Raw genomic sequence first — 10,589 nt, 5'->3', positions numbered from 1 at the left:
TGATGTTAATTTGCTGAAAAATAATACTTATGATACCTTGAAAGCAGTAAAGCAGCTATCTATGGTATATCAAACTTTTTTATGAATCAGCAAATGCCAAATGGAGGTTCAGACTTTCAAGTACAACTTCCATTTATGTGTAAGTGACTTGCACACTCGGACAGCTGCACAAGTGGTCCTGCACACAAATGGCATTTTCTATGAATGTAGTAGTTAGGCACCTGAAAATCCCGTTTGCTGTCATGCCTCACATTTGTTGGTTAATCATGTCTTTAAAACAAATTAGGCAAACATGCTTTCAACTTCATAGATGTTTTCACAAAACTGAAGGATGAGTCACAGTCTAGTTGGAAATTTGATCCATGTCTTCTTTACGATCTATTATAGAAGAAGGTCAGGCCTCATTCAATAGGAACTGTAACTATTCAGTGTTACACTGGGCAGAGAAGAAACTTTTGTTCTATTTTAATAGATGGTGGAAGCAGAGGATAAACTGCTTAGGCTATTTCTTCAGATCTGTTTATTGCTTTATAAAGTTTTTACACAGATTAATTTAATCTAATTAAGTTATTCAGCTACTATATTTACAGGTGCAAAATAAGCGCCTAAATAAAATACAGGGTTTAGGTAGGTAGGGCTCATGCACCCTCCTCCAGGAAAAAAAAACAAAGGCCCCTGTAATTCTGCTGCAGGTCACTAGGTGGGGGGCGACAACCCGGGAACAGAGACCCTCGGGGCCGAAGATGGCTAACACACCCGAAATAATATAAACTCCAATTCCCTTTTCTCTCGGGCAGTTGGTGGTGTGCCCAGCCAGCTCTGTGCCTGAGCCCAGCCCCAGCCTGGCTGCGATGTGCGGGCTGGCAAAGCCACCTCGGCCCTGCCTGCCTCCCACTGCCACTGCCCTCCTGGGACGAGGAGTGCTGCGGTGTGTTGAGTGCTGCCTCCGAAGTCAGATGCCATTGGTTTTGTGGTGATTAACTTACTAATCTTGTAATTTTACATTATGTATCCACCTAATACGTTCTTCAACAGCCTAGGCCGTATCTTCTCTTTCCCCTTTTATCTTCCTCTTTATGTCAGTTTTTTTTTTACTATGATTTTTGAATTGAACGTACTTGCTCTGTTAAGTTGATCCAGCCGGACTTGAATCACTGACCAGTCACTGGAAAGCCTTAGCTGGCCTCATTTTTCTCTTCTCCGTGAATCTTCCTTTAAGGACTTCACCACCTCTATCCCTCGCTCTCAGCGAAGCTCTGGTGGCAGGATCTTGAGTTTTATGGGGAAAACATATTTTAAATTAGAAGCCTCAGTGTGAAACAACAGGTATCACAGCCATTCTCTTTCTTAATGAAAACAATGACAGATCTGGAATATCAACTTTTTTTTTCTCCCTTCACTTCCTCTGAGAAATGCCTTTCTTTTAGGCCTTGCTGAAGATATAGCTATAAGTGATAAAGCAGTATATCTTAGGAAATTAAAACAGAGACAAGACCACAAGTCATGGTGGACAGTCTGTGGCAGCAGTGATCAGTTTCTTGTATCCAAGACAGACCTCTACCTTGCAAAGTCTCTATATTTTAAATAATTTCAAAGCTGAAGGCCCACTGGAGCTCTCTCGCCTTCTGTCCCTTGCTTCCTCCTGGCCTGTCTCCAGCTCTGAACTGATGCTTGCCCAGATGTGCTGGGGTTCTCCTAGAGCTTAGGCCAGCCCTGAACAAGCACAGAGCCAGAGCACAGGGGCAGCATTCACACCATGGCAGCTTTGAGAAAATAAGACTGGCACCTAACCAGTGAGAGCCTGTGCTCTCTTGGCACCGAGGGGGAAAAGGGCAGCAGGCTCCTGATAAGGACGATCTGCAGCAGGACTACTGCATCTCCTGGGCTGATCAAGTCTGGATCATGATTACTTCCCTATCTAGATCCATAAGAGCTTGTTCTTCTTTCTTAACAAAGTTTCTATGGGAGTTGGTTTCATCACTGTTGCCCTCTAAAGGACATTTCAGAGTTATTCAGTGTCTCCCCTGACAGTTTAACAAATCAATTATGTCAAGCTTAAAATGAAGGTCCATGTTTTTAATAACATGATATCTCCTCTGGCACTCTGTCAGGGAGATCTACATCTCTAGGTAATTGATAGAGGCTTTCATACAATACCATAATTCACAATTAAGAGAAGAAAAAATACTGTATTTTACCTAAAAGCAAAACTCAACAACTTATGGCTCAAAGTTGACACCAGTAAGATTAGAGTGGAAATAATGGAAAAAAAAAATTACTGTCAGGATAATTAGCCATCTGAATATGTTATCAAACAAATTCTGATTTTTTTCCCCTGCATTTGTATTTCTTTTTCTATCTTCCATATTTATACTGTTCTCATTTTTCTCTCCTGTGTTTGATTTCCCTCTTCATCATAACATACAAAGTCAAAGGCTTATATCGAAAGTTAATTAAATGTTTTATGATCTGTGGTCCTCTGATTTTCTGGTGTTATTACTCTTAAAACTTTCAGCTGTATTTGTACAAGTTGCACGTCTCAATACCATTAAGTTTCAGAAAAAAAGTTCTTGTTCTTTGTGGTTTATAAATCCCAGTCCAGTGACATCCATGTAAAGCTTATGAAAAATTATAGCTCCTTATAGGCATCTAAGCTAATTCCTCAGTGGATCTGACTAGAGTTACACCTGTAGCTTAGCAGGTGGTCTAGACAGGCTGCCACCTAAACACTTCTCTTCCCATGAGCATTAAGTAAAGCGTTAACCCAGTGCAGGAGTGATTATATTAGATTCTGTGCTTTATGTTGTGCAAGTCAGAATACGAAATTGTAATAGCTTCCTCTTAAACACTATTACTGCCATTATCTTATTTTACTTTACTCTATGTAATATAATCCCTGATCTCTGCTTTCATGGCAGGCACACACTTCTCCTCGTTGTTACACTTGATCTGTGGAAATTTCAAGGCTCCCTCAAGGCGCCCTGAAACTCACCCCACCGATTCACTCAAGTGACTCACAAGCAATATCAGCATTTGGATCTTCAGGTGTTTGTTGACCATGGTTTGAGGGTTTCTGGGTTTCTTGATTTCCCAAGCCACCAAATTCTGGAATGGCAAAATTAGTGTAATGGGTCTCTGTTACGAAGCAGTGATCTTGCTGGCATGTTGCAAGACCACTTATGCTCTATTTGAGGCTAAGTGGGCTATAAAATAAATTGAAATATAAAAGAGAGTGGAGGAGAAAACTTCACATTTTGTCTTCCTCATGACTTCTTGAAGAGGGAGATATCTAGACAGAGGAAGGAAAAGAAGTCTGGCCCTGACACCAGTTCCTGGGCACCAGTGACCCTTTTTATAGTGGCTACTGTCAGACAGCTTCTCTTCTCTCTCCCAGAGACAAGATGACCAGAGACCACTGCCTACCCTGATGACTCACACTGACTTTGGGCTCCCTTAGATGGTGCCGGCATCCCTCTGTGCTCACAGGCTATAAGCTTTGTAATGGCAGATGCCCTCTTTTGTTGTGCTGTTCTGTGATTATGGATGTTGAGCAAGCATAGTCATTTTTCATTACTTGGGCTGTTACAAACTACAGAGCACCTCAGAAATGCTCCACAAATAGCAATAAATGGTCAGAAAATAATGTTGAGAGACCACATGCAGGACAAAAGCTTTCCTCTGATGGACAGAAAGAACTTCAATACATCCAGCTTACCCAGTTAGGTAAGAAAACACATTTTCAATTCAGGTTCATAAACCTACAGCTTTGTCTCATAGGTGAAATGCCAATTTGTTCAGTCTTTAAATTAATTACTGCTACCTGCTGCATGTGATTTATTGCAATATTTTGTGCTATGACAATGTCAAAAGGCTCGAAATAGGTCTGAGGACCCACAGAGCTAAGTGCTACATGCAGTTGCAAAAAGATTATATCCAAGCTTGAATTCCCCCCCAAAAAACCAGGGATTGTAAGAGAGCTGTGGTCATGGAAATCAAAATATCTTGCTCAGGAGCACACACAAGGATGGACCAGAGTTGGAAGTTGGACCTAAATGTCTTGCCTTATCTAGGAGGCCCAAGTCTGCTCTGCCTCCCTGTTTCACAGATGCCATTTTTCAGCTTCTTATGCGTTAAAATCCATCAATTAACATGAAGTACCTGATACTGTTTTAGAAGTGGAAAGCTTCCTGGTGGCTCTCTCATGTCATATCTCCTTTCTTTATAGCAGTGAGATACAATATTGGGATGATCAAGGTGAATTTTCACACAGCTACCTGAAGGTGAACCCACCAAGAAATAACTGAATGAAACATCCCAAGAGGAAGCGGCCTGGAAAGATCGCTTTGCTTGCCCAGTTATTCTATTTGTTGTGACAACTTGCATTTCCCTGGAACACATCCAGATGACAAGGAATGTAGATGACTTTATTACACATGACAGAAAAACATCAAGAAGAATAACTCATTTAAAAGCCTTTGGCCTTTATCTTTTGTTCTTTTCATTTACATTTTTTGTATGAGACTCCTTGCCTTTGAGGCTTAGCCAAATGCTTAAAGGGACAGGGAAACACAGGGCTACAGGGAGTACAGGGAACAAAGGGAGGAAAATAAGGGGCTACTCTTAGGGAGAAGAACAAAGAGCACCTGCCCAAACTAAGCCCTAAAAACCATTTTTTTTTCTGAGTACAAAACCTTTATGTACATAAAAATTTCATCATACCTGTAAGTTCCCCAAACTTTCTCTGAAGTATCCACTTGCTCCAAACACCACCTAGCCAGAAAATCTTCTTAAAATTGTCCTCACTTTTCCTGTTAGCAGCTTCTACCCCCCAAAAAAGCTAACTCCAGGAAGGGAGAAAGTGTCCTGTAGAGCACTAGGGTGGCCAGGCTTTCCCAAGACTTCCCCCACAGTGTAGCAGGTGGCTCATGCTGAAAAGACAAGGTTATCCTGGAAAGGCGAAGGGTGCCAAGGGAAACTGCATAACACAACATTATAGATGAAGTCAAGGAAATCTGTCAAGCCTGGGAAAGCAAATCTTCCTGTGAAGCTGAGGCATTTACATTTACCTCATTTCCATTTCTTATACTCATTCAGAAAAGTTGTCTCCAAGAAATCAAATGTCCTAAAATATAATTCCTAGACTATTTGTATATGATATACCTCATCAAAATGGGCTTATACACTAAATACAGGGACTTTTAGTAGTAATATAAAGTAGATGGTTTACTTCTGCAATGTTTTGTTGCTTGGGGTGTTTTGTTCCTAACGTATGACAAGTTTAATCGCTAGCCATCATTTGCCTTATACCAAATGTATGTTGGGATGATGTATTCAGAGATGGTGCAAGACTTCTCAGAAATGTAGTCAAATTAAATTTTCCATCTCTCTCAAATGAGATGTCTGGTTTGAATTGTGGTTGGGCAAGTCTTGCCTTGGGAAGAAAAGAGGCAGGCAGGAAGGAGAGAGCTGGGATGTTATTTGAAATGCATGGTCATGAGATTGTGGTCCCAGTTATTACAAAATAAGAGCTTGAAGCCCTGAAGCTTCCTTCCTAATGGGGAATGCCTTTATGATCTGCATGTCTGCAAATAAATTTGGTTAAATTTCCTTCCATCTGTGTGCTCCAAATGACTGACTATAATTTGGAAGTGTCAGAACTCACCAGAGAAATAAAATTGTGGAGGGAAGTTAAGGCCATGACTGTCCAGCTGAGTCTGCAAGGCAATACGGGAGCTACAGGCCCTGAGGCAACAGACTTTCACGTAGCTGCCAGCTCTGTAAGTGGACGTGCAGAGCTGTGCCAAGGAGCACACCAGGCTTGACTGAGGTCCCTGTCTCTGCCTCCTGCTACAGGAGGGGTGCAGCACCAGTGACCAGATGCGAGCTGTGGGAAGTCAGAGTGGACTTGGCTGTAGCCAAACGGCCCTGCAGCAGCAGGCAACATCCCACATGCCCCTACTCTGCCTTCGGTGCTCGCAGCAGTGGCCAGCCTTCAGCTTCCAGTGCGCTGGCAGATGCTATGCATATCTTTATGGCTGTGGCAGTCTGTTGCTCCAGGCAACAAGTCTATCTGTTTCTTTTATATATATATGTGGGTATGTATCTGTTAGTGTTATTTAAAATATGTAATGAAATAAAACTAAACTTGAATGAACTAACAAAAATTCAATCAATGAACAATTCTAGCAAGGTTATTCACCTCTATGCTGTCATGTAATGAATTTACATCATGCATACATGATTGAATTTGCCCTCTAACTGTTTTGAAAACAACACAAAAGTCAAACCAGTTCTTTGTTTCTGGATATCAGCAGTAACAAGTGCAAAAGTGCCAATGACTGTAGCACCTTTAGTTTTTCCTGCTTAAGTTAGTAGTGAAGGTTAGACATGGAAATAAACTTCAGACACCCTAAAGAACAATTACGCCTGCCCAGCACATATATCTGATTCTTCTTATTTCTGCACATCCTCAAAATTTATCCTGCATGGTTTGATAGATCATCTGCATGATCACTTGCTTTTTCTAGGGCAGCATTTCAAACAGAAGGGTTACCAAGGTGTAAAACATTTGTGCTAACATTTCGTGTTTGTAATGGAAACTGCTCTGGTATTTTTTCTCACTATGTTTAAAAAATAATAATACAAACATAAGGCAAGTTAAAAACAAAATCCAAGAGTTGAGCATCCCAGAGCCTGAGAAATTACCAGAGAAAGCTATGAAGCCAGTGTGTTATTTATAGTGGCAAATTAGTCTTAGCTATTTCTAGACAAAAGACAAAATACTACAGCAAAAGAAAGCAACAGACACTTTAAACATTGAAAAGGATGATCCCAGCCAGATGAGAATGAATGACTGGATTGGCAAGAAAGCTGAAAACAACAGACTCCTTTGGTAAATATTTAATCGTGATGCTAAAGTGACCACAGTGCTAAAAAACAAATAAACCATGAAAAAAATGGTTTACCGTAAACAGTTCTGTGAAATATTCTATTGCTTTCACTTGCCATTCATCTATTTACATTAAGTTCTTATCATGTTAATTTCCCACAGAAGGGAAACTGAAGTTAGTCTTCATATTGGATTTAATTCACAGGGAGTATCGATTGTTATGCTAGATAACGTCTCTTTAATCAACTTGTCGTGTGTATTTGGCTGGCTTGTGTAATAATTTATTTCCTATTGTTTTGGAGATTGGTGGCTCCCCTTGAAGTGACATCTGCTAGAAGCTCCTCTCCTCAATTCTGTTTCTCTTGTGAGTTCTGACACTTTTACACTGCATTCAATCATTTGGAGCACACAGATGGGGGAACTTAATCAATCTGATTTCAGATAATATTGTCAATAATGTGCAATCCATCAGGTGAGAAAAAAAAAGAAAAAATCAGGACTTCAGCTCTTTGTTGTGCCATAGTGGAGACCATATCTTAGTGACCAACCATTCACATAATCATATAGTTATTGAATGACAGAAAAGTTTAGGCCAAAAAGAGAGAATCAAAATTTTAGCATTTGCTCAAAGCAGGTTTAGCATCAAAGTAAGATGAGGGTGCTCATGGCCTTGACCACCCTATCAGGAATGGATCTCTGTGATAATAAGGAAGGAACATGGGCTTTAATGGAAGAACACCTGACACATCACCTTTTCAACCCTATTTGCTTTCCTTTCAAACATAAATGTGAGACTGCCACAAGTCCAGATCTGCTTTGTGTCCACAGCTGCCAGAAGCATATAAAAGCAGTGTGTCCACCTTCAGACACACCAAGGTGTAAAACCATATATACAGGGTTTGTCACATACTGCAAGACGACATGTAGCTGTAGATGACTGGACTGATGTTAGTGCATTGAGGTAGCCCACATGAAATGCCTGAGGCCTTGGCCTATCCCCAGCTGTTTTCATAAAAGAGGAAGAGATATAGCATTAAACAGCAGACTCAAAGAGATTTAGAGTGTGTGAAGCTATAGCCTCATCCTCAGCCAGCCCGTAGTCAGGAGTGACACAGTAGTACCGTGTAAGAGCTTGTCATGTGGACTTACTGCCTAGTGAATAGTTCTTTGCTGCATGTAAAATGTCCTTTTCCTGCTCAGAACAATTTTTCCTTTCCTCCATCCTCCAATTTTTGCCTACATTTCAATTTTGTTTACACTCAACTTTCCCTAGTTAAGTAGGAAAAGAAAAAAAAATCCATAATTATTTGTGTCTTTCATGCAGCTTCTTCTTGAAGCAGTTCATGATTAGGCAAAATAAAAAGTGTAGTAAGTTGCTTACACATTATCGCAGGAGCTGGAGACTAGGTCTGGGGCACTCTGGACCACTGTGCTTGCTGATTTCCTTACCCAGCAGCTCAGTCTGTTCTCTGCCTCAATACCCAGGTTATACCTTTGTCCAGTAAACTGCTGTATAATATGAAAACTCCAGAGGATGTCTTTGTTACTTGGCACTAAGATTACCAAAACTGCCTTCTGCTGAGATCATTATCCTTCCTGGAGTCACAGTTTTCAAATGTGTTTGGACTTGATGTTGTATTATCAGCATCTTACTGCTAAAAACAAATGTTTAAGGATATTACTTGCATTTACCAGCACTTTGGACATTCTAGTAACTCTTCTGTCATCCATTTCTAATCTAACAACCTAATTTTAGTTCTTTTTCTTGCTTCCCTTCAGAATATCCTATAAAGAGAGCCATCTCTCAGAAATTCCAAGGACAAGTCCACTAAGTGTATAAAGTGTATAAAATCCCTTAAATTAGTGATCTTGCTAATTTGTACACATGAAAAATGAGGAAAAAACTTCCAATTAAATTGCAAAATTATGTTACAGTTTGCAGTAGGTCACTATGTCAGACAGAGCACAGCTCACAAACATATTTAATTGCAAACTAGTTGTCTTCTTTTAGTTCTCCAAGTCAGTGCTACAAGTTAGTGATTTACAAAAAAAAACGGTTACTTTTGTCCAAATATGTGTAAGACAATGCACTTCACTTTTATTTCACTACATCAGATAAAAACTTGGTAATTGTCCAGACAGGGTCCAAATCGGGAAACATTTACAAAGCTGTTTCTATGATGACCACATGATAATACCTTGCAACCCAGCGCAGGACCAGCCCAAATCTAGTTGAGTGCAGGTAGTCTTCACCTAAAACACTGCCAGGCTGGGATACCTGCTGAGGGCTTTTCTCAGCTTTGCTGTTGAAGCATTCATTGGATTTAGCAACAAGGAGAAATTGTGTTGGAAATAGGAACCAGAAGTAAGGACTCCAGAAGGCTGCCTGTTTTATTCTTCACCTGTGACTCTTGCATTGATGTCTGTCCAGTAACTCGGTGTTGACAAGGCTGGAGAAAGGCTCAGCCCAGCCTCAGAGCACTGTGTTTTCAGTCTGCTAGAGAGGAAACAGTTGTGGCAGCAGTGGCTATCAACCTGTGAAGCTGGGAAAGTCAAGTCTCCCACTTGGCTGAATGGTAAAATCACCATGTGCTAAAGTGTGCACCTCTACTACCTCCTCTCTGAATAAAATATTCCTATGCAGTTTTTTAATGAAAATGGAAAATTACCTTCCAGGAGAGGCAAGCTCTGACCCTGAGTGGGATAGAAAGTGACTCTGACACAGAGTTCCAGAGAAGAAAAAGAAATTGAAATAATACCTGTGTTCAGCATTATGTGTTAAATAGCTCTGCTGACCTTTCTAGACAGGTTAAAAGGGTTTTTCAGCTTCCCTCTTGAGAGATACAGTTCTTTTCATGCACATATAGGATTTGTGACTTGGAAGCTTGGAACAAACCCAGAGAAACCTATATCCTTTATTTTCAAATACATTTTATTATCTACTGGCATTTTCAAATCTCTCTGGATCTTCTTGTTGAGATATTTCCATTCTTCCTCATATTTATTACTGAAGGTCTGAACCCTCATTGTATCACCTGCATAATTTACCTTTGCAGTATTGGCTAACATTCATAGTAAGCTTTTTGCAACACGGTATTTTTAGCCTAGAACCAAAATAATCATTTTGGTTCCTTACTTCAGAAAGTATTTTGAGAACAATCAACAGCCTCAGAGTTAACACACCATGCTGACCTAATTAAACCTCAAAAAATATAATTCATGCTGTAGTTAGGATATTTAATTTAAAAAGAGGCCACAACCAATTGTTCTCTCCTTCTTTCCAGATGATTCATGCCAACTCTGTGTATTGCTTCCTCCTGCAGTAAATAGAAGTCTTTAAAAAAAAAAAAAATACCAGGAACACTTTGTCAATTCCTTCCCCTTTTGCTCAGTATCTAGCTAGAACTTTGCCAACAAGTTTAACTACTTTCCCAATAGACCACACAGGTAGAATCAATGAAAATAGACTTCCCAGCCATGCCCCTCTCCATCTGTTGTTTTCTTTCCAGCTGTTTTTATTTCACCAAAATCAACCTCTTCTGATAGCTTTTGTTAATAGACAATAAGGACAATGATTTAACTTACTGATTATCCTCCTTTGGCTTTTAAATAGCTGCAGTATGTTCACAGTGAGAGTATTTTCTTCTGGATAGAAGTAGAGAGAGAGAATTGTGGTGTCACATCTTCATGCAAATGAATT

The sequence above is a fragment of the Chlamydotis macqueenii genome, chromosome 3 (genome assembly GCF_036417535.1).
Source record: "Chlamydotis macqueenii isolate bChlMac1 chromosome 3, bChlMac1.mat, whole genome shotgun sequence".
NCBI classification, from domain to species: Eukaryota; Metazoa; Chordata; class Aves; order Otidiformes; family Otididae; genus Chlamydotis; species Chlamydotis macqueenii.
This window is presented reverse-complemented; position numbering follows the sequence as displayed.